This window comes from Dama dama, chromosome 32 (assembly GCF_033118175.1).
Source record: "Dama dama isolate Ldn47 chromosome 32, ASM3311817v1, whole genome shotgun sequence".
Taxonomy (NCBI): domain Eukaryota; kingdom Metazoa; phylum Chordata; class Mammalia; order Artiodactyla; family Cervidae; genus Dama; species Dama dama.
The window spans coordinates 32194881-32219062 of NC_083712.1; the positions used below are offsets into that span (position 1 = coordinate 32194881).

Below are 24182 nucleotides of genomic sequence, written 5' to 3' on the forward strand. Positions count from 1 at the left end.
TCTCCAGGGGATCTTCCCAACCCAGGGAGCCAACCCAGGTCTCCCACATTGCAGGTAGATTCTTTATCAGCTGAGGCACAAGGGAAGCCCAAGAAAACTGGAGTGGGTAGTTATACATGATATTGCTCTGAGACCCTCAATTGTCTGTGCACTCAGCTCTTGGACAAGCCAAACTCACCCAGTCAGCTTAAGGTAAACACACAGACCAAACCAGTTCAGGGGAGATCAGCTCTCCCTGCTCTGTGTTTATCTAGGATGGGTTGTGCTTACAGCCTCCCATTGAGTAAAGATTTTTAGCCGTGAAAATTTCCAACTGCAGTCTGCCTACCTCCTGACTAACAACCAAAGACTCCCTCACCAAACCTCTCCTTGGGGATCTCTGGGACTTAATTCCATCAAAGAGTTCAGCCTTCTCCAGCTGCTCACCATTTCATCCGTTAAATGCCCAGACCTCTAACTCAAGGGAGGAAGTCTAATTAGCAGAGAGATCAGAGGGAGGTTGGACCAGTCAGTCTGCGAGTTAGGGACCTCCGTGCATCATGAGAAGACGAGCCTCAGCTCCCCATGCGCCCTTCACAGGAAATTGACAATTAAGTGCTCTGGGTCCCTGGGGAAAAGAGGCCTAATGTACACGCTCTTTTCTGAAAGCATTCTCCTTTGCAAACCAAATCCCCAAAGTGTCACCCCAGAAGCCAGCAGAAAGCATGTCTCCTGGTTCTTTCGAGTCATAGGGACACTTGAGGGCACTTTTGGAGCTACTGTGAAGGCATCCCATGGTTAGGGTGAGAGCCACTTGACATTCAGATTCAGGTTACCAGCAGGAGCAGCGTTTCTTACCCTAAGAAACCTGAAAGTGCTCCCATAGACGCAAACTATTTATTTAGCTTAACACATCGTGGTGAAGCCACGACCCTCAAAGGCACGCGAGGAAAAGTTCATCTTCTGCAATAAATCATTCTTGGATAAAGTCTGGTTTTTCTTCTAATTTTTTTTTAACATCAAATATTGGGAGCTCTCTAGTGGTCCAGTGGTTAGGATTCAGCACTTTCACTACCATGGGCTGGCTTCAATCCCTGGGCCAGGGAACTGAGATCATGCAAGATACACTGTACGGCCAAAAAAAAAAAGATTCAAATATTACACTCACGGTATCACAATTCAGATCAGACCCCAAGTGGGATTTCCCTTATGACTTTCTGAATAATAGTTCAGCCCTCTACTTTCACCATTTTGTGATGGGGTAGGCTGGGGAGGGGGCTTCCCAGGTGACAGTAAAGAACCCACCTGCCAATGCAGGAGATGTAAGAGACACAGGTTCGATCTCCAGGTGGGGAAGATCCCCTGCAGGAGGGCATGGCAACCCACTCCAGTATTCTTGCCTGGAGAATGCCCATGGACAGAGGAGCCTGGCGGGCTACAGTCCATGGGGCTGCAAAGAGTCGGACATGACTGAAGTGACTTAGCACACACACGAGAGCTGGGGAGGAGAGCCTTTGCACCTGAAAAACACAGATTATTCTCACATTTGATGGATTAAAGTGTGCCTGCTAAATAAACAAAAATAAAAAATAAGCAAAACCTGAGAATTAGAAAGAACCTTAAAATCACTAGTCCGACCCTCTTATCGAGGCCCAGAAAGGGCTCAGCATCCCATAGTTAGGGCAAGAAGCCCCTTGACATTCAGATTCAGGTTACCAGCAGAGCAGACATCCTTCCATGCACCTACTCTTTACCCCTGTAGGACTAAAGGATCTCAAGGCATGTGTGATGTACCAACTGGGGGATGCAAAGTTACATGATATTCCATTCTGGTCAATACTGCTACATATAATTTTGTATTCATCTTATCTCTTGAGACCCAGTTCTCCTCCATGGGTCACCATTATGCACAACCCCAGTGTAAAGTCATTGCCTTAAGTAGTGGGGAAAGTAATGTCTTTTGAGTCCACCTCTCCATAACAATTCCAAGTTTTTCTTTGACGCCATCTAACTCAGTGACTTCCAAGATTCCAACCAAGAACTTGTTTGATCTGATCTAAACTTGCCATATTTCAGTGAGAAAACATGGTTTGGGTCAACCTCCTTGAGCTGCCTATGTTTGAAACGCTTCCTCCTACTTTCTGAACACACCGCTTCTCCACACTGTCCAGTACTAGCCACATGCACTATGTAAATTAAATTCTAATTACTCAGTGGCTTCCCTGGTGGTCCAATGGTTAAGACTTCATGCTTCCAGTGAAAGGGGTATGAACTGGATCCTGAGTTGGGGAACTAAGATCCCACATGCTGTGGGGTACAGCCAAACTATTTTTTTTTTAAATTCCTCAAAACTAGATAAAATGTAAAATTCAGTCACATGATCTGCATATCAAGTGTTCACTACCTGCAGATGAACTGTGACCACGAGACTGGACAGCACAGATACAGAACATATTCAGCATCAAGGAAAACTATGGGACAATGCTGCCCTGGAAGCTATAGATTTCTCCCCAGATAGACTGCGAATTCCTTAGTCTTCTCAAACACTGCATCTCTGAAACCAATTTGCTTTTTTATTTTTAAGCCCCTGCCAAAATGTGTGCACGCTAAGTTGCCTTATTTTGCCATCCTGATAGGTATGTAGAAATACCTCTTTGTGGCTTTAATTTGCATTTCCTAATGGCTGATGATGCCAATCATATTTCTCGTGCTTATTTGCTGTGTGTATAGACTCTTCAGTGAGATATCTGTTCATGTCTTTTGCCTATTTCTATTGGATTATGTGTTTTTTCACTATCGACCTTCAAGAGTCTTTACATATCTTTGACACTAGTCTTATGTAACATGTGTGATTTGCAGATATTTTCTCCCAGCCTGCAGCTTTTTGTCCTCATCATGAGGTCCTTCGCAAAGTCTTTAATTCTTATAAGGTAAATGTATCCATTTTTACTTTTATGGATCATGCTTTTGGAGCCAAATCTATGAAATTCTCACCCAGTCTTAGATCCCAAAAAGTTACTTCTTTTTTAACTGAAACTTTTATAATTTAACATTTTACATTTAAGCCCATGATGCATTGTTAACATTTGTATAAAGTGTGAGGTTGAGTTCAGTTTTCTGCCTATGAATGTCCAACTGCTCCAATATAATTCACTGAAAAAATTAACTTTCCTCTATTTAAACTGTTTTTGCACTTTTGTCAAAAATCAGTTGGGGAGGAAAAATTTTGAAGATCTTTGCACAATATAAATATACTTAACACTACTGAACTGTACACTTTAAAATGGTTAAGATGATAAGTTTTATGTGTTTTTCACCACAGTTAAAAAATTCAAAAAACAACTTAAAATTAGTTGGGCATATTTGTATGGGTCTAATTCTGGCTTCTACAGTAGATACTTAATATGTGTTAAAATCAGATAGAGTGACTCCTCCCACAGTATTTTTTTTAGTTTTGTTTCAGCTATCCTAGGTCCTGTGTAGAAATTTCTATTATCATTTTATCCTTCACAAAAGAAATCATAAAAGAACATATTTCATATAAGGAAAAAAAGAGACATTGATCTCTATTTAGTCATCAAAAATTTACTCATCAAATACACCATCATTTCTTGGGCAACTTTCTATGTTGGCACATTCTGATGAGACCTCACTTAACCTTCACAAAAATTTATGTAACATGTACTATTTCCATTTCTACATACAAAGAAACTGAAGATCAGAAAGGTTAAGTAGTTTTCCCAAGGACACACAGATGAAAAGCAGTAGAATCGATATCTGCACATGAATCTGTTTGATCCCAAAGCCCACGACTTTCCACTGTGCCATTTCCTACACCTTTCACAGTGTCTACCATCTGCTTGAGAATCTCTGTTTAATCTCAGGGATACAAAGGTGAGTAACACATGCCCCTGTTATTTGAGAATCTCTTAGATTTTTTCCAGCACTTTTCAGCCCTCAAGCTAACAGGCTAAGAGTTGGTTCAGTCAAGGTACAATGCCCTTTTTCTATCTTCCTTTACTGAAACTGCTTTTCTCCCTTCAACCTTACCTCTTCTAACAATGACTAGCCACTTAATCCACCCAAATTTCTCAACCTGAAAGATCACAACCATTCTTCTCTTCTAAGCCTACCATTAACTCTCAGGTACTAAGAGTCCTATATTATCCTATTCAGTAGGTAGGGGAGCCAGGAGACAGACCAGCTCCTCCCAGATCAAAGACGGGATAAATGGCTTTAGTTTTCAATAGAAGTCACCATTACCGTTTGACAAAGGCCAGCTGATAGCTGGAATACTGCTTATCTGCACAGGGGCTACTTTGCAGACATTATAGCTCCTTATGAGTTCCCACTGTCAACACACAGGCAATTGGGTCACAACACAATAATGCAGTTCTATTTAAAATGGTATTTGCATTTTATTAGTATCTGCTTTTAAGGTATCAGTCAAGAGAGGGAACGGCAATATGGAATTGCCTATCTTTCCCATTGCAAAGATATGACTTCATTAGCATTCTCATGTGAGCAGTGAAATTTCTTACTTTCCTAGAAGGTTAAGAAGGTCAAAATGGTTTCCATTGCCTATCAAAAAAAATAACTGTTGGTTTCTACAATGGGATCTTGTGCATATAATGATATCTTACCAGAAACTGATCAGTGAAGGCACGTCATATTAAAGAACTCTCTAGGGTCCTGTGCTATACAAAGCCCGGGAGCTAGAACTACTGAAGCCCACACACCCTAGAACCGGTGCTTCGAAATAGAAGAAGCCACTGCAATGAGAAGCCCTAGCACTGCAACTAGAGAGCACCTGAGCAGCAACGTAGACCCTGTATGGCCAAAAAAAATAATAAATTCTTTAAAAACAGAGGTCAAGAAAAACTACAGAAAATTTGAGATTCAAGTTAGTTTTAAAAGGTTTCCAACCACAGACACAAGCCAAGAAAAAGACTATCTTGGAAAAAAAAATTTTTTTTTTTTACTGTATGTTTCTCAATGAGAAGTTTTGAATTCAGAATTCTTCTCCAATATGAATATCTGTCAGGTCCTTATCTATAAAGTGGGGCTGACATCACCTCCCTTCAAAGAGATATTGTGAAAAATGCTGTGACACTTCTGATAGAATGGAAATAACTTCCAAAGCAGGTGTGCAAAATATGTGTCCATACTCTCCACATGACGCCCATTCCTGGAGGCTGCACTTCAAGTCTGGCAGAACACAGCCTTGCACCAGACAGCTCCCCTCCTCTGACCACCTCCACGTCATCTGGGGGAAACCTACCAAGGAAACAGCTCATACCCCTGAAAAAAGGCAGAAAATATTTCAAGCGGTGAACCTGCTTGACATCAGACTCCCACAGATGCATCACAAAGACTGAGATGCATAATATGCAGCAAAATTCAAATACCAGTTAATCAGCATGTTAGCAGAGGGGAGATTCCCAAAAGGGAATGTGAGAGATGTCAAAGGACTCTCTGCTGTCCAGACAATGTGGTCCCCTTCCACCAGTGACCAAACCACTCATTTTTCACCCAAACACCTGAAGCAGTACTAGAGAGTTTAAGTGCTTATCACCTTAGGGTATGCATACTTAAATGATGTGGCATCCAATAAGACTTCAACTGTACTCCCAGCAAACTCCAGGCTGACTCAATTCTCATCAAACGTTCACATGGGAGAAATCCTATTTGTTGAAGTTGGTCCCAGGGATGAGCTGCTCTTGGCCTGCTCAGTCAATGAGGCTGTCAGAGCACCGCCTAGACAACACCAAAGGAGGCTAAAAGAAACAGTTCTATGAAGTCCTTCTTACCTGTGTGGCAGGTATATCATGGAGTATATTAATCAGCCATATAAAACTCACCTCTTCTGTGGAAACGCCAGAGAAATGTTCCTTAGCTCTTGATACAATACAGGTTCTGCATCTCCTGGAAAGAAGTTAAATTTTTATTTTATAGGCATGATAACTATCATTACTCATTCTATATATATATATCTTTCTGCTTTGGCTACTAGGAAACACACATACAGTTATAATGCACACATACAACTGACATGCCTTTGTGGTCATTACATAAGCTCTGTGGTGTTATTCTTTTTTCCCTCATTTTTTCCTTCACCCTTATTTTTTTGTTTATTTTTTTATGTTCTTGTTTCTGTAGGATATAAAAAGTAATTCCCAGACAGGTCAATACACATTATATTTTGCTGTTTAGTCACTCAGTTGTGTCCGACTCTTTTGCGACCCCATAGACTGTAGCCCGCCACGATCCTCTGTCCATGGGATGCTCCAGGCACGAATACTGGAGTGGATCACCATTTCCTTCTCCAGGGAATCTTCCTGACCCAGAGATCAAACCCGTGTCTCCTGCATTGGCAGGTGGATTCTTTACCCCTGACACCTGGGAAACCCACAAGTTGATATCTGTCTATAATTTATGCAGGTTAGTAAACGGCATCACCATAAGCTTTGGGGCAGGGAAAGAAGAGTCCTGGTAGAGAATGTCTGTGATGGTACCAATGATTCTAATGCCAGGATCCACAAACTGCGGTCACTCTCTGAATGTGTGTTTTACCAAATGTCTTAAAAACATTTCCTCAGAATAGTCATAAAGAGGAGACAAGGAAGGAAGAATTGATGGATACAGTTTTAAGGCTGTTCCACTTCTTTAAATGTGTAATTAAATTTGATCCTACGTTTATACCTCTTTAAACATTTCAGAAATAAATTCAGACTCATATAATGATGATTCCTTTAACCCATATTTTCATGAACTACAGCAGATAGAGCTATAACTTACTCACTTGTCTTAACATGGATTCCCCCAGAAAGCAGAGCTTGGAAGAAAGACTCCTGTGAGTCCTTTACTGAGATATGGGAAAGATTCCAAGGAAAAGGTATAAGTGACAGTGTCAGCAAAGCAGGCCGGAAGGAGGAGCCATTATAAACATTCATTATCAAGTTGGTCTCCACTATTGACAACTGACTTCTCGGCCCTACAGGACGGTCTGATATGCCATATAAAATATGTTTCAGAAGCAATTCCCTGGTGGTCCAGTGGTTAAGAATCTGCCTTGTAATGCAGGGGATGCAGGTTCTATTCCCAGATGGGGAACTGAGATTCGCACATTCCGTGGAGCAACTAAGCATGCATGCAGCAACCACTGTGCCCATGTGCTACAACTAGAAAGAGTATGTGCACGCGACGAAAGATTCTCATGACACAGTGGAGATCCCCTGTGCCACAACTACGACCCAACACAGCCGAATAAATAATAAATAAATAACATTTTGTAAATGTTTTAGAACTGTGAGTAGAGAGGAAGAAATATTATCTACCAGTTCCCAATGTCCATTGATCAAAGTTCACCCCATCAGTATTAATGCCCCAACATTTCCAAGTTGTTAATGTGTGGACGTCCAGTGGGTTTCCATGGCACCCCCTGCTGCAACAACAACAGGGGATCCCCAGGGTGCGACAAGAGATGGGAGTAATGGGCCAGAGGCATCTGCAGGAAGCAGGTCAGATCCCATGGAGAACCGACCAATGCCCACAGTGTCATATTCCTGGGACAAAACAAACAAATACATTCCTTTCTTCCCCCCAGTCTGTCTATAATCTGTTTAAAGATTGAAAGAAAAAAAAAAAGAGCAGTCTGCACAAAGCATTGGTCAGATTAAAAACCAAAGACTAAAGCTGACATGAGCACTAGAGAACAGGTGGACCGGAAGTATCCCATTGTGTGCTGGGATTATTAAATTAAGGAGTAACATCACTGAAGGTATGACAAGGGATCAGGTGCCCAAGCATCTTCTATCTGCAAGAGCCCATCATGAGGGACCCAGGCCAATGCCAATTTAAACCGTGCACTCAATAATGGCTGTCTCCCAAAAGAATGCCAAGTTAAAAGAAGCAGACAGCAGCTGTGTGAACAGAAAACTCAGGCTCAGACATCCAAAACGTATTCAGAAACTGTGGCAGCCTAAGATTATCAGAGCATAAGATTAGAACCTTTTGCTATTGCCATTAGAATTTGCAGCAAAGACATTTAACTCCAGCAGCAGAAGGTAGTTGCAAGAATAAGGCAGGAGTTTAAAAAAAAGAAGAAGAAGAAGAAGGCAGGAGCTGTGAATAAGGCTCAGGGCCTTTTTACACCTTGAATAAGTGAGTGACAGTTAAACATTTCTCCTTAGAGGGTAATACAATTTCAAATGCGTTATTAAAAGACAATACAAAATTAAGGTAATGAAAATAAATAGTCTTAATGTAATGAGAAATTATCACAATATTTCTATAAAGGCTCTAGTCCTTTTAATATAAATTTTATATGAATCATTTATAACTATTCATTAAATTTTTATAGGGAAAACATAAGTGAGTGGGCTTTATGGGGTTCCAGCTCTGTCTTACATTAGGGAATCATCTTAGCAACATTTCTCAGAGTGGATTGTATAGATATTAAAAGGGCTTCTGTGAAAAGAGAGGTTCCTGCTAAGATGTGCTTGAGAAACTCTGGGTTAAACAAGGTAAACCAGTCCCCTTTCTGTAGACATTTTATCTTCTTGAATCAAGATGGCAACTTAGGTCATTTCCTACTTCGATCTCCATCGCCAGAAGACCAACTTACAGCTCTCCAGAGACAAGACTCCATTGGGAAAATCCCAGAGCCTGGTGGAGAGGCACAGAAACCAAGAAGGATCTCACTTGAAGGGAAGGAGGAGGGCCTTCACTTGGAACGCATGGAACCTTCCCCAAGGACAGCACAGAGTCCCACAGAGAGGGCCCCCATAGGCCTCCAGTTCCTCCAGCAGAAAAAGAGAGCCCAAGGTGGACACCCAGCAACCTCACTTTGCAGGATGCTTCCCAGAAGGCCCACTCAGGTCTCACCTCATGGGGCTCGCTAGGGGAATGTGCAGTTTGACCACAGATGGAGAAGGGGGCAGCATTCAGATGGTTAGTGGACTAAGATCTTCCCTGCAGCAGCCCCCAATACACATACCTGCCAGAGGTCTGCCTCTCTGCAGAGCTGAGCCAATAGCCCCACCTGGCCAGGAAGCTTGGTCAACTCTATCCAGTTTGGATATCAAGCCAACGGGCAGTACCAGTGTGGACCCCATTCTATGGCCCTGCTTACGCAGGGAAACAAATTCATAGCTCCGCCCAACCGCTAAGCACAGCCCCCAATCCTACCCCTCCAGGAAGTCCGGCCACTGATGCCTGGAAGGCATGGAGCACAGCTTTACAATCCGTCCAGGCAGAGAGCCACGCAAACAGCCCAGCACAACGGGTGAACACTGGCAAAGGCCGCGCACAGCCAGAGAGACTGAGCAGCCTCAGAGCCTACAGCCCACGCCAGCGGAGCTGAGCCTACAGCCCTGCCCTGAACAACAGCATTGTGGCCTGGACCGGGCAGGGAGCCCAGCCAGTGACCCTGCGCTCTGACGCAGCAGAGCCTGAAGCCCCACCGGACCAGGGAGCTCTGAACAGAGACCACGCCCAGCTCTGACGCACACTCTCCAGCCCCGCCCACCCCCGCGACAGGACGGGAGGCTCCACCCCACTAGGGAGCCGGGCCAGCAACTGCCCAGCCAACGGCCTACCGGACTGCAAAGCCCAGCAGTGGCCCCGCCCAACTTCCGGGTACAGCCTGTGACCCCACGTGAAGGCAGACCCCCTAGGCCCCACCGGTCCAGGAGCAATGGTGGAGCACAGCCCATAGCCCTGACCTTCTACGGAGTCCAGTCAGCAGCAGCATCACCCTGATACTGAATAGGGCCTGCCACCCTGCCTGATCAGAAGTGACTGCAGAGCCCCGCTAGTGGCCCCACCTGAATGCAAAACCGATAGCAGCCCCACCCAACTAGGGAGCCCACCCCAGGGTCTCCGCTTGAACAGGAAGCTCAGCCAAAGGGCTACCAATTATGGAGCCCAGCCAGCAACACCCTCCTCACTAAACCACAGAGCTCTGGGAAAGATCCTGAGCCCAACTAAAGATCCTGATAGCAAGCCCACCTGCCAACAGGTGCTACCAACCAACCTCTCCAGTACCCTCAAGCTGAGCTGAATGAGATAAATGAAAACAGAAATACAACATACTAAAACTTATGAGATGCAGCAAAAGCAATTCTAAGAGGAAAGTTAATTGCTATAAATGCATAGAGTAAGAAAGACCCGCATAAACAGCCTAACATGCACCTCAACGAACCAGAAAAAGAAGAATAGATTAAGCCCGAAGGTAGCATAAGAAATTACATAATAAAGATCAGAGCAGAAATAAATAAGAAAAATAAAACTAAGAGTTCATTCTTTGAAGAATAAACAAATTGACAAACCTTTAGCAGAACTAAGCAAGAAAAAATGAAATACAAATGTAAGAGGAGGAACTGCAACAGATACTGAAGAAATACAAAGAATCAGGAGAGACTACCATGAACAGTCACACACCAATAAATTGGACAATCTAGAGGAAATGGGCATATTCTATTTACTATTCCTATACTGTACAGGAATCCGTGTAGAAACATGCAGTCTACCAAGACTGAATTATGAAGAAACAAAATCTAAACAAACCCATAACAAGTAAGGAGACTGAATCAATAGACAAAGCCTCTCAACAAAGAAAAGCCTCTCTATTATAGGTACTGGAGGTACAACAGTGAACAGTTTTGTGAAGTTCAATAAACAGCAGCTTAAAACAACACACATCTATTTTTCTGTGGGTCAGGAATTCAAGCCTTGGTTATTCTGGGTTCTCTGCTAAGTTGGAATAATGTGTAACACAGAAATAAACAACAGTCACGTGGTGTGAAAATTAGAGTTGGAGCTGATGGTTCTGTGGCACCAAGGGATGAACTCTTTGATGGAATGTCCTAGTTTTCTGTCCTTATCCCTCTCTGTCCAAAGAGAAGATGAAAGAAGAGGGGCAGAAATAAAGGCAACTAATACTCATCAAGTGCTTACTATCTGTGAGGCACTATAATAAGTACATAAATTATCTTTTGTTTATTCTCCAAAATGCTTTGAGATGGTAATTGTCATTCCCCTTTTACAGAAGAGGAAGTCATGATCATATATGGCTATTAGGATTAAATAACAAAATATGTACAAGCACCTGGCACAGTACCTGGCAAATAGTAGGGAGTAAGAATTCTTCAGCATCTCTTCTTTCGCCTTACAGAGAAACATAATCAGGCTGGGAAACAAAGACATCAGCGACTTGCATACTACATCTGCAATTATTACAGTACTACTAGAAGAAAAAAAAAAGACCTGAAAGGATAAGTGAGTCAAGATTCAAAATTAATCCTGACAGTCAAGAGTACTGGGCCACAACTACCAAGATGAAATGAAACAGGGTTAATGTAAAGACCTATGTTTAGGTTTGAAAAATTAATCTTTCTTGATTAATTTAAGCTTAGGAGAAAACTTGACTAGACAGTAACTCTCATAAAACAGAGCTAGGGTTAACCACAAGCTTAATACAAGCCAAAAGTGCTGTATGGATCCTAGAAAAATAATTATCTTGCTCTTGATCTTCATTAATTCAAGAACAGTATATCAACAGCGATCCAAGAAGAGAGGAATCCCAGCATACTCAGCACTGGCCAAAGCGCAGCTGGAGAACTGGGCTGAGGTCTGGGCTCCGTGTGTTAAGAGGAAGCTGACAAACTAGAGCTGTCTGGATCTGAGTGAGCAGTTTGTGAGGCCTCTGGATGATGCCACCCGAGGCATGACTGAAGGAATGCAGATAGTCTTCTAAACACTGATTCAGCCCATCCCCACTGCTCATTCGGCAACCAGTGTCTGCTCCCCTGGCTGAACTCAGAGTTGTGTCCTGTGGCCGGTCACACCCAGCGTGGCCATGGAGTCTGGTCTGAGTGTCAGAGGGCTGTGGTGCTTATATCAGCTCCCCCACTAACTATGGTACAATCTTGAACAAGCTCCTTAACCCCTCTGGGCCTCAGTACCTTGAGTTATCAAGTGAGGAGTTGGGACTGAGATCTCTACGGAGTATTTGAACTGAAAACGGAAAGGATTCTGTGCACAGTCATGACCCAGTCCCACAGATTAGATACTGAGGCACGGTCATTCAGTAGCCTCTGAATCCTTACTAAAACACAGCCTGAAACTCCTTATCACCTAAATCAGGGTTACCAAAGGATTTTCCATGGGGCATGAATGCCACCATATTAAGGACCCTGGAAAGTCCCACAACCAAGAAGCCAGTATACTTGCTCAGGTGAACATCTTTAAGTTTACCATAAATGTTTGCACTAAATATCTGTCAGCAGCCCCACTATGTCAAACAGTGACTTGGATTAAGGATAATTAGTTCTTTTAGACCACACTGAGCCTTCCTTTCTTCTTTTGGAGCCTCAAAGCAGCATCAGCAAAGAATAGTAGGCATCAGACAGCCACACACTTGTGAGCCAGACACGTGTTAGCAAAGAAAGTAAGATGTTTCAAATCATCTCATCCATCACCCACAATTCTGGGTGGAAGGGGCATCTGACCAACTTATCATTTCAACCACGTGCATACACTAGAGTCAGACCTCAGAATACAGTGCTGACATCCAGATATTCTCAAATTATGGGTTATTATCAGGTTACAGACCTCTAAAATCAGTCATTTAATAGCTGTATTGAAAGAAGAGAAGTAGCAGACGTTTTGAAATATTCTTTCCAAAATCCTTACATTAAAAAAAAAAAAATAGCCAAGGGGACTTCTCTGGTGGTCCAGCGGTTAAGTTTCCACACTTCCACTGCAGGGGTATGGGTTTGATCCCTGGTTGGGGAACTAAGCTCCTGCATGCCATGCAATGTGGCCTGGAAAAAAATTTAAAATGTAAACAAAAGCCTCAGTTATTAATGTAAGTGGTAATATTTAAAGTCCAAAATAAGAATGATAGATACAAATGAAGCAAGGTATGAAAAAAAAAAAAAGACTTTTAAATCAGCAATTCATATTAGCACTGCTCTGTTGTCCATTTTAGCAAGAAATTGATTGAAAGGGCAAACTCCAGTATATCCTACAGCAATAATCTATGCTGTCTTTATAACCTTTAAAATGGCTTAATGAAGGCAAAGTTAAGTCTTGAAAGGTTTCACTGCGATTAAAGGCGTGGTCCATTCACCAGTTCTCTTTCATAATGTTAATGTGGTCTCCCTAGCACATAAAATTTAATTACTGAGAGACATAAAAGATCGCCTGGGGACGCACCTTGGATAGAAAATTGATAGGACCTTCATGTCTTTCCTCCCATTGCCCCCGCTCATCCATCCAAATCCTGTTTATCTTTCGATTCAAGCTCCAGCTCTAGCTCTCCCTCTCGTGCTTGAAATATTCCTCAGTCTTTCAATGATTGTTTTATGTTTGAAATCCTAGTGCTCCAGAGTGAGCTTAGAAGCATAAATCAGACCAGTACAAACGAAGGGACACAGGAAAGCCAGCACAAAGGGAGACTTGTGTGTTACAGATTATGGGGGAAAGCTGGGCAAAGTCAGGAGGGTGTAATGAAAGAGCTCTCAAACAAACCAAAATTTGGCTTAGAATATCTGATGCAGTAGTTCCCTTATACCGGATACTCACTGATTCAGTCATTGTTACTTAAATCACCAGGTTCAACCCTTTACCTTTGCTTACCAGTCATATTACCGTGAGCAAGTCACAAAATCTTTCCAAGTCTCAATATATAGTTAGGGTTAGGTTTGATGGGAGACTTTGGGGTGGACAATAAAATAAACAGCAGTGCCTAAACAGGATAGAAATTTATTTCTCTCTAGAATAGGTAGGAGCTCAGAGATTCACAGTCCGAAGCTGGCATGGCGGCCTGGCTAACCAAAGTCCTCAGGGACTTAACTCCTCCCACTATGACGTGTCTCACCATCATGGCCCTAAGCAGTTGCCGCATTCTAGGCAGCAGGATGGAAGCACGGAGAACAGAAGGAGTAAATGATTAACAAGGGGACTTCCCTGGTGGTCCAGTGGTTAGAACTACATGCTTCCACTGCAGGGGGTTGTGGGTTCAATCCCAGGTTGGAGAACTACGATCCCACATGCCAGGCGATACAGCATAAATAAATACTTCTATGTCAAAAAATGTTAACAACAAAGAAACACAGTGGTATGAGCAAAGAGAAAGAGAGCTTATCTCATCAAAAGGGAGTTTATTAGAAAGACAGAAATTTTTTAAAGGGAGGAAGAGGGAAGCCCTGACAAAAAGAAAAGAAATTCTTTGAATTAACAGAAATATTGTTATATACAATATATTAAGGAAGAATCCCATTTTGAGTGTCCAGTTCAGTCTAGTACTAAGCCCTCACAACTAAAAGGACCTGCAATAGAAGTCTATAATTAAATGAGAAAGAGAAAACTGGAAAGAGATACACCAAAACATTTGCTCATGCTTAGAAGGTAGGGCTGGACATGATTTCCTCCCTTACTTATAAAATCCCAGATCAACTCTGGAATCAGACAGACATGAGTTTGATCTGGGTGTCTATAAGGTCTGGTTGTGACCTTAGAAAAGTTATTTAGCTTTCTCTGAACCTTAATACGGAGAAGGCAATGGCAACCCACTCCAGCACTCTTGCCTGGAAAATCCCATGGACAGAGGAGCCTGGTAGGCTGCAGTCCATGGGGTCGCGAAGAGTCAGACACAACTGAGCGACTTCACTTTCACTTTTCACTTTCACTTTCCACTTTCATGCATTGGAGAAGGAAATGGCAACCCACTCCAGTGTTCTTGCCTGGAGAATCCCAGGGATGGCGGAGCCTGGTGGGCTGCCGTCTATGGGGTCGCACAGAGTCGGACACAACTGAAGCGACTTAGCAGCAGCAGCAACAGCAGAACCTTAATAACTCAGAAGTATATTGTAAGGTTTTAATGAAATTATATGTGAGCTGTGTATGTCTGTGTATGTGCAAAGAAGCACAGCACTTGGCATGCAGTAAGCCAAGAAAAGCTGGTATTATTACTTGTAGGGACCCCTGCCTCCCTTTACCTGCGTTCCCCCATTTCTGAGCATTATTCACAGAAGGGCTATGTGAGGACACAGGAAGAAGACACCCATCCCAATCCAGAAAGAGAGGCTTCTCCGGAAACCAGCCCCGCCAGCACCTTGATCTTGGATTTCCAGCCTCCAGGGCTATGAGAAAATCAGTGTCCATCATTGAAGCCACCTAGTCTGTGGCATTTTGTAATGGCAGCCCCCAGAACAGACTAATACTGGTAGGCTGGAAACAGAGGGTACATTAATTGCTACCATAGTTGTAGTTCCCCACCTCTGAAATAAGAAGCTGGCATTTTTCTTCTAAAAGCTTCCAAAATCTACTGAACTTTTAATATGTAGGAACAGGGGCCAATTCGGGTCATGCTGGGAGACACTAGATGAATCCTGGGAGAACTGGCTAATAAAAGCAGGCAAGAATGTCTTCCACCAGCAGTTGGTAGGAAGGCAAAGTGAATTTATTGGTTATTCCCAGGGTAGAGCAGGTTTTCTATGTTCAAGTCTGGAGATAAAAATCTCTTTGTCAGCAAATTTAGTAGGGGGGAGGGTCTAGATTTGAGGTTGAACTGTTTGCATTTCTTTTACCATTGGGGTCCCTAAGTGAATTAAAGTTCAGCTACTTTAGGTAATTACAGTTAACTGTTTTCCTCTGAGCCAGAAAGGTCAGGGACAAGGAGAGGAGATATGCCATGTACCTGATCGCCTCTCCTTTCCTGTCAAACCATCCTTCTTTCCTTCAGCCTCATCAGTTTGATAAACAGCTGCATTAAATTTAATCCTGAGCCGCTCTGCCACAGCTTCTCTTCTGAAAAAGATTCTCGGGGGAGTTTTCACACATTAAGAGAGTAGTCAACAGGCTGGCAGGAGGTGAGTCTTCCCCACTCATCGGATTTATGTCCACCCAGAGGCAAGACCAATAATCAAACAGTAATGCCTGCTGAGTGCGTATCATGGACCAGGTTGTGTGCTAAGAATTTTAAACACATCAATCTCTGTAGTCTTAGTGAAAATCCTCCCCATCCCTGACAGCAAATCGCCCTTCCTGTCTTGTCCCCCACCCTACCCCGTTTCCAAGGAGGTGATTCTCAAATGGCCCTGATATGAGCAAGAGATGGGCGTGGAATGCAGATTGGAATGCAGGCTTTGTCCTTTCCTGACCTAACAGTGACAGACATTGTCAGAGTAGCCTGGGAGAGAGTGGGATGGGAGAGGAAGTGCTAAGGAGAAAGGGGGTGCTGTCTTCATATTTTCTGGCGGGAGAAAATACTAGCGGGAGAGTAGATGAGATGAATGATAACGTAGACCTAACATAGGGGCTGTCGCACAGTACGTATCAATAAACATTTACACCCAATAAATGTCTTTTAATTTAAGAAGAAATTAAGAAGAAGGAAATATTTTTTAATTTTAAAATTAGGTACTTCCCTGGCAATGGCTTCTCCGGTGGTTCAGACGGTAAAGAGTCTGCCTGCAATGTGGGGGACCTGGGTTTGGTCCCAGTGTCAGGAAGATCCCCTGGAGAAGGAAATGGCAACCCACTCCAGTATTCTTGCCTGGAGAATTCCATGGACAGAGGAGCCTGGTGGGCTGCAGTGCATGGGGTCACAAAGAGTCAGACACGACTGAGTGACTCACTTTCACTTTCAGTTTCCCTGACAGTCCAGTGGTTCTAGAAAGACTCTACCCGTCCACTGCAGGGGCTGAGGGTTCAATCCCTGGTCAGGGAACTAAGCTCCCACAAGCCATGAGGTGTGGCCAAAAAAACAAATAAATAAAAATTTTAAAGATAAAGATTTTTTAAAAGTCTAACATAAGGGAATCTCTCCCACTTGCTACAGTCAGACTACTAGAACCCAAAATTTCAGTGCCATAGCCTAAAAATCACTTTTTTACTGAAGAGCTTTTTAAATTTTTAATCCTGAAGTGTTTCGGAGTTATATATTCCTGCCATTGAAGCCAACTTTAAACAGCTGGAATCTGAAAAAGTTTATTATAGTGACTTATGTCTGGTCCTAAGAGCATCCACTCCATCCTGAGGTTAAATTTGGCCAATTGTTTTTTCCCCAGAGGACCCCCTACAATGATTCAAAGATCCTGAGTATTAGACTTATGGAGTTGTCCTCTTGACTCCTGACTAAAGGTGGAGCTGTTTCAGAGAAGACTGTCAGAAGGCAGTCACCCCGTTTCACTGCCGGTTCAGCAAAACTCAGTGATCAGTGGCAGGCATGGGAGGTGTTGCCACTTAGACAAGCCTTCTCCGTGGCTCAGGTCCCAGATTTGCACTCAGACAGAGCATGAGCTTCTCAAGGGGCCTCGATAACAAGTAGCCAAATTCATCCTGGGTGGCCAGACGGCTCTCTGTTCATCTCCTAGAAATAGCCACACCCAAAACTGCTAAGTGAAAACTTACTGTTTATAGAAAACTGTTTTCCAGAGGGTGTTGTGTTCCCAGCAGGACAGGATTCTCCTCTGTCCTGGGAAAGCCCTTAGGAACCAGCCGACTCTGAACGCTGAAGTGAAAAGGGCAGGACACAGTGTGGGTTTAAACCCCCTTGGGGAAGGGGTAGCTGGGTAGCAATGCCCCGCTGGAGCATTCTCTGTAATAACACATCAACCAAAAAAGAAACAAGAATATTCCATCTGAACAAATTTATGATGCAGCCCCACAAAATAATTGTAAGCAAATGTTCAGAAGGGTGAGTTTGGTCTCTATGCAGTGATCTGGAAGTGTCTCCAAAATACACTATTAAATAAACAAACAGGAAAAAACAGCTGATGTGCAAAAAGGCAAATATTGACCCCAGGAGTACATTAGCAAGACATTTACAAGAGGGCACTATTTTAATAGGGCTGTGATCTTTGTTTCTGTATTGCCCATTACTCTGTGACCCTTCCCCCAGTCAGGCAGCAGTTAGAATATGCCGGGTGAGCTAGGTGGGCTGACTCGGGGAAGCACTACCCAGAACGCAGAGGTCAGCTCCTGGCTTCTGTGTTTTTAAATAGGTCTTGATAATCCTGGCAGAAATAACAGGCGTGAGGGGTTCAAAACTCAAGGCCTTTGAGTTTTAAGAAGCTGGGCTTTTGAGATGCCTATCATTTTATGCCTCAAGCCATAGTCCTAGAAAACTTCTGCTCACTCTCAGCCTAAATGAAGACCCCTTGGACTAGCTGAAGGCAGTGAGTGAAATGCTCTCAGATCCCTAAGAAACAGCCCTGTGCCCTGCCACCCACCAGGTGCCCTGGGAGGACCAGGGAGAAATCCCAGAGGAGCTGGAAGATCTGAGGGCAGAGAAGACCTGGGCCTGGCTGCAGGGAAAGAGCCCCAGGAAGGAGGCAAGCATGCGGAGTCCTCCCGTGACCTGGAGGCAGAAGAGCCAAGACGGTCAAGTGGGGTAACCCTGAGACACAGCCAATTTCCCCTTGAGTAACACCCACCATGGATGGGAAGATTGGGATGCTTCCTGAAGACCCCAAAGAGGTCCAGAAGTAGCTGCGAGGCCAGAGCTCAGAGGTCTGGAAGCCAGAATGAGAAAAGCTGCCATTAGCACCTGCGTAGACCAGTGACGGGACACTGATCAGAGACAAGAGCTCTGCGGTACCTGGGCAGCAGGTGACACGGAGGAACGCATCATTTGTCCACCCCACACCTTGACTCTCTACCATCCTCCATTCAAAAATCCCTCAAACCTTAATCACAGGTCCAGAAAAGAGAAGTGGTAAATGTTGAAATGTCTAAGATCAAGTTCATACGTCATAATGGAAACTTAAAAAAATATTTCAGCAGCACAGATGGACCTAGAGATTTTCATAACTAAGTGAAGTAAATCAGACAGAGAATGATAAGTATCATAGGATATCACTTCTATGTGGAATCTTAAAATATGTTACAAATAAACTTATTTACAAAACAGACTCGCAGACATAGAAAACAAATTTATAGTTATCAAAGGAGAAAAGTGGGGAGTCAGACCAGTTCAGTTAAGTCGCTCAGTCGTGTCCAACTCTTTGCAACCCCATGAACTGCAGCACGCCATGCCTTCCTGTCCATCACCAACTCCCAGAGTCCACCCAAACTCATGTCCATTGAGCCATCCAACCATCTCATCCTCTGTCATCCCCTTCTCCTGCCCTCTATCTTTCCCAGCATCAGGGTCTTTTCAAAAGAGTCAAGTCTTTGCAGCAGGTGGCCAAAGTATTGGAGTTTCAACTTCAACATCAGTCCTTCCAATGAACACCCAGGACTGATCTCCTTTAGGGTGGACTGGTTGGATCTCCTTGCAGTGCAAGGGACTCTCAAGAGTCTTCTCCAACACCACAGTTCAAAAGCATCAATTCTTCAGCGCTCAGCTTTCTTTATAGTCCAGGTCTCACGTCCATACATGACTACTGGAAAAACCATAGCCTTGACTAGACGGACCTTTGTTGGCAAAGTAATGTCTCTGTTTTTTAATATGCTATCTAGGTTGGTCATAACTTTCCTTGCAAGGAGTAAGCGTCTTTTAATTTCATGGCTGCAATCACCATCTGCAGTGATTTTGGAGCCCAAAAAAATAAAGTCAGCCACTGTTTCCACTGTTTCCCCATCTATTTGCCATGAAGTGATGGGACCGGATGCCATGGGCGGAGATAAACTAAGAGCTTGGGATTAACGGATACACACTTCTATATACAAAGTAGATAAACAATGAGGTTCTATTGTATAGCACAGAGAACTAATTTCAATATCTTGTAATAACCTATAATGGAAAAGAATTTGAAAATGTATATATATATATATATAACTGAATCACTTCGTTGTACACCAGAAACTAACACAGCACTGTAAATCAATTATACTTCAATAAGAAAGAGGAAGAAACTTAAAAATAGGATTCATTTCTACTACAGAAAAAATATATATTAACCATGTTCTTGCAACCTGGTATGGTCTGAAGTTTGCCTCTGCTTTTCCTCATCTATATGCAGGTATATGTAGAAAAAAATTCTGAAATGGCTAACAGTAGTTACCCCTACAGAATGGAACTGGCGAAGAGGATAGAGATTTGTCTTTTTCATTTCATATGGCTAGTTTTTCTACCAAGAGCAATAACAAACGCCCCTTTCACTCAGCAGAGACAGTGGGGAGAATACGTTCCACGGAATACTGACTCCCTCAAAGTTCACAGGGTTGTTGTGGTATCACCTAGGTAAACATGTGACCCCAGAATCTTCCACTGCCAATTACAGATTGTTCCCTTCACATCCTCTGAAGTCAAACAGGCCTTTTCCAGCTCAAACAATTTCTAACCACCTTCACTTCCAGTTTGCAAGTCATTCCCAGGTTGCAATCGTTCCTATGCTTTTATTCTTTTTTTAGAGAGAGAGTAGATCTTTTAATTAATTTATTTATTTGACTGCACTGGGTCGTGGTTGCAGCACATGGGATCTTTAGTTGTGGTATGTGGGATCCCTGACCAGGGATCAAACTCCAGGCCCCCTGAACTGGAAGCACAGACTTAGGCACTGGACCACCAGGGAAGTCTCTATCGTTTTATTCTTAATGTAAAAGGATACCCACCAGTTCCTAAGTGCTTACTAAATTTTACCCCCTGTTTCTGCAATGATGTGCTTGAAAAAACTCCAGATACCATGGAATTCAAACTTCAATATCCACCATGATGTTTTCATTTGGTTCACGGCAGGCCAGCACCATCACTAATACACTTTTGACAACTGTTATGGGTCAAGATGATTCACCAGAATACAAAGTAATTGGCAGAAAGAGAGACCATAATAAACAACACATTGCAAAATGTAGTCAACTCAGGATAGAGTGATAGAGCAGTCATTAGCTGAAAATATTTGCAGCGTGGTAAATTAATGCTAAGTTTACACAGAATAGCTAATGTGTGTAAAGAAAGCATACTATGGAAGAATGAAATTCTGTACTATGAATTTGCATCAAGTATCCATTATTTCAAACAGGCCTAAAGGGGAAAAAATAGTTTACAAACAGTTGCTTTCCGATTAACAAGAGAATAGACACAGTATATCTAGTGGAAAGTCAATTAACTCAGTTGGCACATTCACTTACAAGAGTCACGGTGAGTTAATTAACATAGGGCTGGCAAGGTCATATATAGCTTACGTAAGCAAATTCAATATCCTATACAATTTATGGCTTATGTAAACGACTACAGTTTTCTACAATAAACACATTTTTTCAACACTTTTGGTTAGCAACTTTCCAGTTAAAATGTTAATTTCCCAGGAATTAAAAGTATACAGTGAAAAAACAGAAAGACTTAGAAAGCCTACTGCGTCTTCTCCTTGTACATCCACAAGTATGAAAAAAGGAAGAATAACATGATGACAAGAAACGAAACACAGGAAGTTTTAAATTCAAACAGGATCTTTGCCCCCCAGGTTAGTAACTAACAGGGGTCTTTGTCCCCTGTACCCTGTGGTTAACAAAATGTAAGAGGTTACAACCTTCTCTAGTTCACCTCACTGAGCCACACAGTAGAGCAACCTGCACTGAAATTTTCAGAGGACTTCTCTCAACAAGATGTATCCTATCAAGTCTTCCATAAATTAACTGGTACCCATAATTTCTTGTAATTTTATGTAAGGTGGATTCAAAGTTCTAGTGGGTTTTTTTGTTTGTGTGTTTCTTTAAAGCATATACTGTTACTTCCATGGTTCAATAACACTCAGAAAATGGAATTTTTTTATATAGATAATGTATATGATATACTGTTTTCTGTAACTGACTGTTTTACATAAACACACACGTCTATTTTAGAAAAATGTTTCCGAGGGAAATAGTGTTATAACAAATTAACACTGCAGGCAGCAGCATTAAACTGTTATCCATATATTACTTCTCTAATTAAAAAAAAGGCACCCAGTAAATGCAAAAATAACTTTTTTCCAGAACCTAAGGCCATTTTCAACATCAGTCAAGACTCACTGAAAATGTTTTTAATAACTCTCAGAGTTAGCATCTCTTCAAGCATTGCTTATGCCTGGTTGCCCACCTTAGCATTACCGCTCTGCTCTCCTGTGGTTGGTTGATGTCCTACAGCCAGAAGAAAACCACCTTGCTAGATAACACCACAGGTCTTCCCTTATCCAGTCCCCCCTGAGGACACTGGGGCGAAGGGTTGGGTTGAGGGGCTGAGGAGCAGAAGAAAACATGGCGCCCAAGAGCCTCCACAATCCCACGTATGGAAGATGCTATCGGAAGACGGTACCCGGTACCTGAGAATGCTGGACCCGGAACAAGACTAGCTGGACTGCCAAACCAAAGGATGGAAACACGCGGTTCAGGAAAAGCCTTAGAATGAGATTCTCCACTTGTTATTCCAACACACTCCAGTCTCTTCAGCCAAAACTACACTTCTGGCTCCTTCACGGGGTGTGCAGTTGAGTGCCCAACCTCCAGTAACGTGAAGCATGAGAAGGACTGGCCGTACTGAGGTCATTAAAGCTAGAGTCCCTTCTCCTCCCCTCTCTCTCCCGTCTGCTGACTTGACGCACCTAGCACAGAGACCTTGGGAGCTACATGTTAGAGTTAGCTGAGCTCTGATGGAGGAGCCCCGGCCTCCTCGTTACTGCCTGGAGGAAAACTCCGCTGACCAAAAACACCTCTTTAGGATCACAGAGAGGCAGAAATGAACTGCTGTGTTGGAGTCACTATACACTTTGGAGTTTGTAATAAAGAGCTCACATAGCCTAGTACACAAGTCAACATGCAAAACCTGCTCCAACATTTTGGAGAAGTACTCTTTCCCACCCATAACATCTCCCTTACCTTTCAGACAATCCATTGCCTGAAACCACTTTTCTACTCAGTGTCCCAACATAATGAGTCCCAATTCATCCTCAGGTTCTTTTTTTCCCAACAATATTAACTTTTTTCACCTATATTAAAATTATTGACAAATAACTAATATATTTAAAGTGTACAACATAATAACTCAATATATATAGAAATTATGAAAGATTCCCCCTATAGAGTTAATCAACACATCACCTCACAAATTTACCTTTTTTTTTGGTGAGAACCCAAGTTCTGATCTCTCAACAAATTTCAATTATACAATACAGGTCTATTTTAGGGCAAGTTTATGATCAACTATGATCATCATGTAATACACTTAAGTTGTACAGACCTTATTCATCTCATAAATCAGTTTGTACCCTTTCACCATTCTCTCCCTGTTTCTCCCACAATGGCAACACCGTTATATTATTTCTGTGGGTCTTGACTTTTTTTTTTAGATTTCACATATAAGTGATAGCATGCAGTATTTGCCTTTCTTTGGCTTATTTCACTTAGCATGATGCCCTCCAGGTTTACTCATGTTGCTGCACATGGCACAATTTCATTTTTTGTGACTGAATAATATTCCGTATATTTCTATCACATCTTCTTTATCCATTCATCTGTCCATTTTAGGCAAACACTAAAGCTGTTTCCACATCTTGAAGGCTAGTATGAATAATACTGCAGTGAATATGGGAATACAGATGAATCCAGGATTGCTGGTAACTCAGAAGCCAAAGAAAAGTGTAGAAAATTGGTCTGAAAGAAGTTCCTGGCCAACTAATCTTTCAAGACCCAGCCCCTTGCTACCTTGACTCCTGTGCGTGCTTCTACCATGGCAACCATCACACTACTTTTCTAATTTGCTTTCATGAATCCCACCTCCTTCCCGTTCTATTATAACACCCTTAAGGGCAGGCACCATTGATCCCTGTCTGCATCTCTAACATTTAGAGCAATAGTTTGCTGCTCAGACTTGGAGATCAGATAGGATGGCATTCTATCCCTTCCCCTTGCAAGATGTGTGACCTTGAAAAGCTTTTTTTACTTCCTCTCTCTGAGCTGACTTAGTTGATGGGAGGATTCTTGAGAAATATTATTCTCCCTAATTATTAAGATAATCATAATTACTATTATTAATGCAAGTTCAGCATGCAATTCAGTGCCTGGCACAATCCATCACAGTTAAATAAATGGTTCAAGGTTCACAAAGGCTGATTTTTCACCCTCTTCTTGCATCTGTTACTGTCTTTGCCAGGAAATTGTTTTGAGAAATGATATGTACAACTGCTAATTCTAAAACTCTCTTTTCCTGTTTCCAGATTCCCAACCCAGGAGTTCCAGGTTCTAGGGCTTTGAATAAACAGACCCTTGATCACAGA

General features: G+C 42.6%; 1 long non-coding RNA gene across 3 annotated transcripts in view; it reads right to left on the reverse strand.

Annotated features, from left to right (window-relative positions):
- LOC133050341 (uncharacterized) overlaps positions 1 to 24182 on the reverse strand; it is a 158252-nt gene that overhangs the window by 117852 nt on the left and 16218 nt on the right. For all 3 annotated transcript variants that reach the window (XR_009691598.1, XR_009691599.1, XR_009691600.1), the window contains one exon: positions 5841 to 5904. This is a non-coding gene — a long non-coding RNA (uncharacterized LOC133050341). The remainder of the gene's footprint in view (positions 1 to 5840; positions 5905 to 24182) is intronic.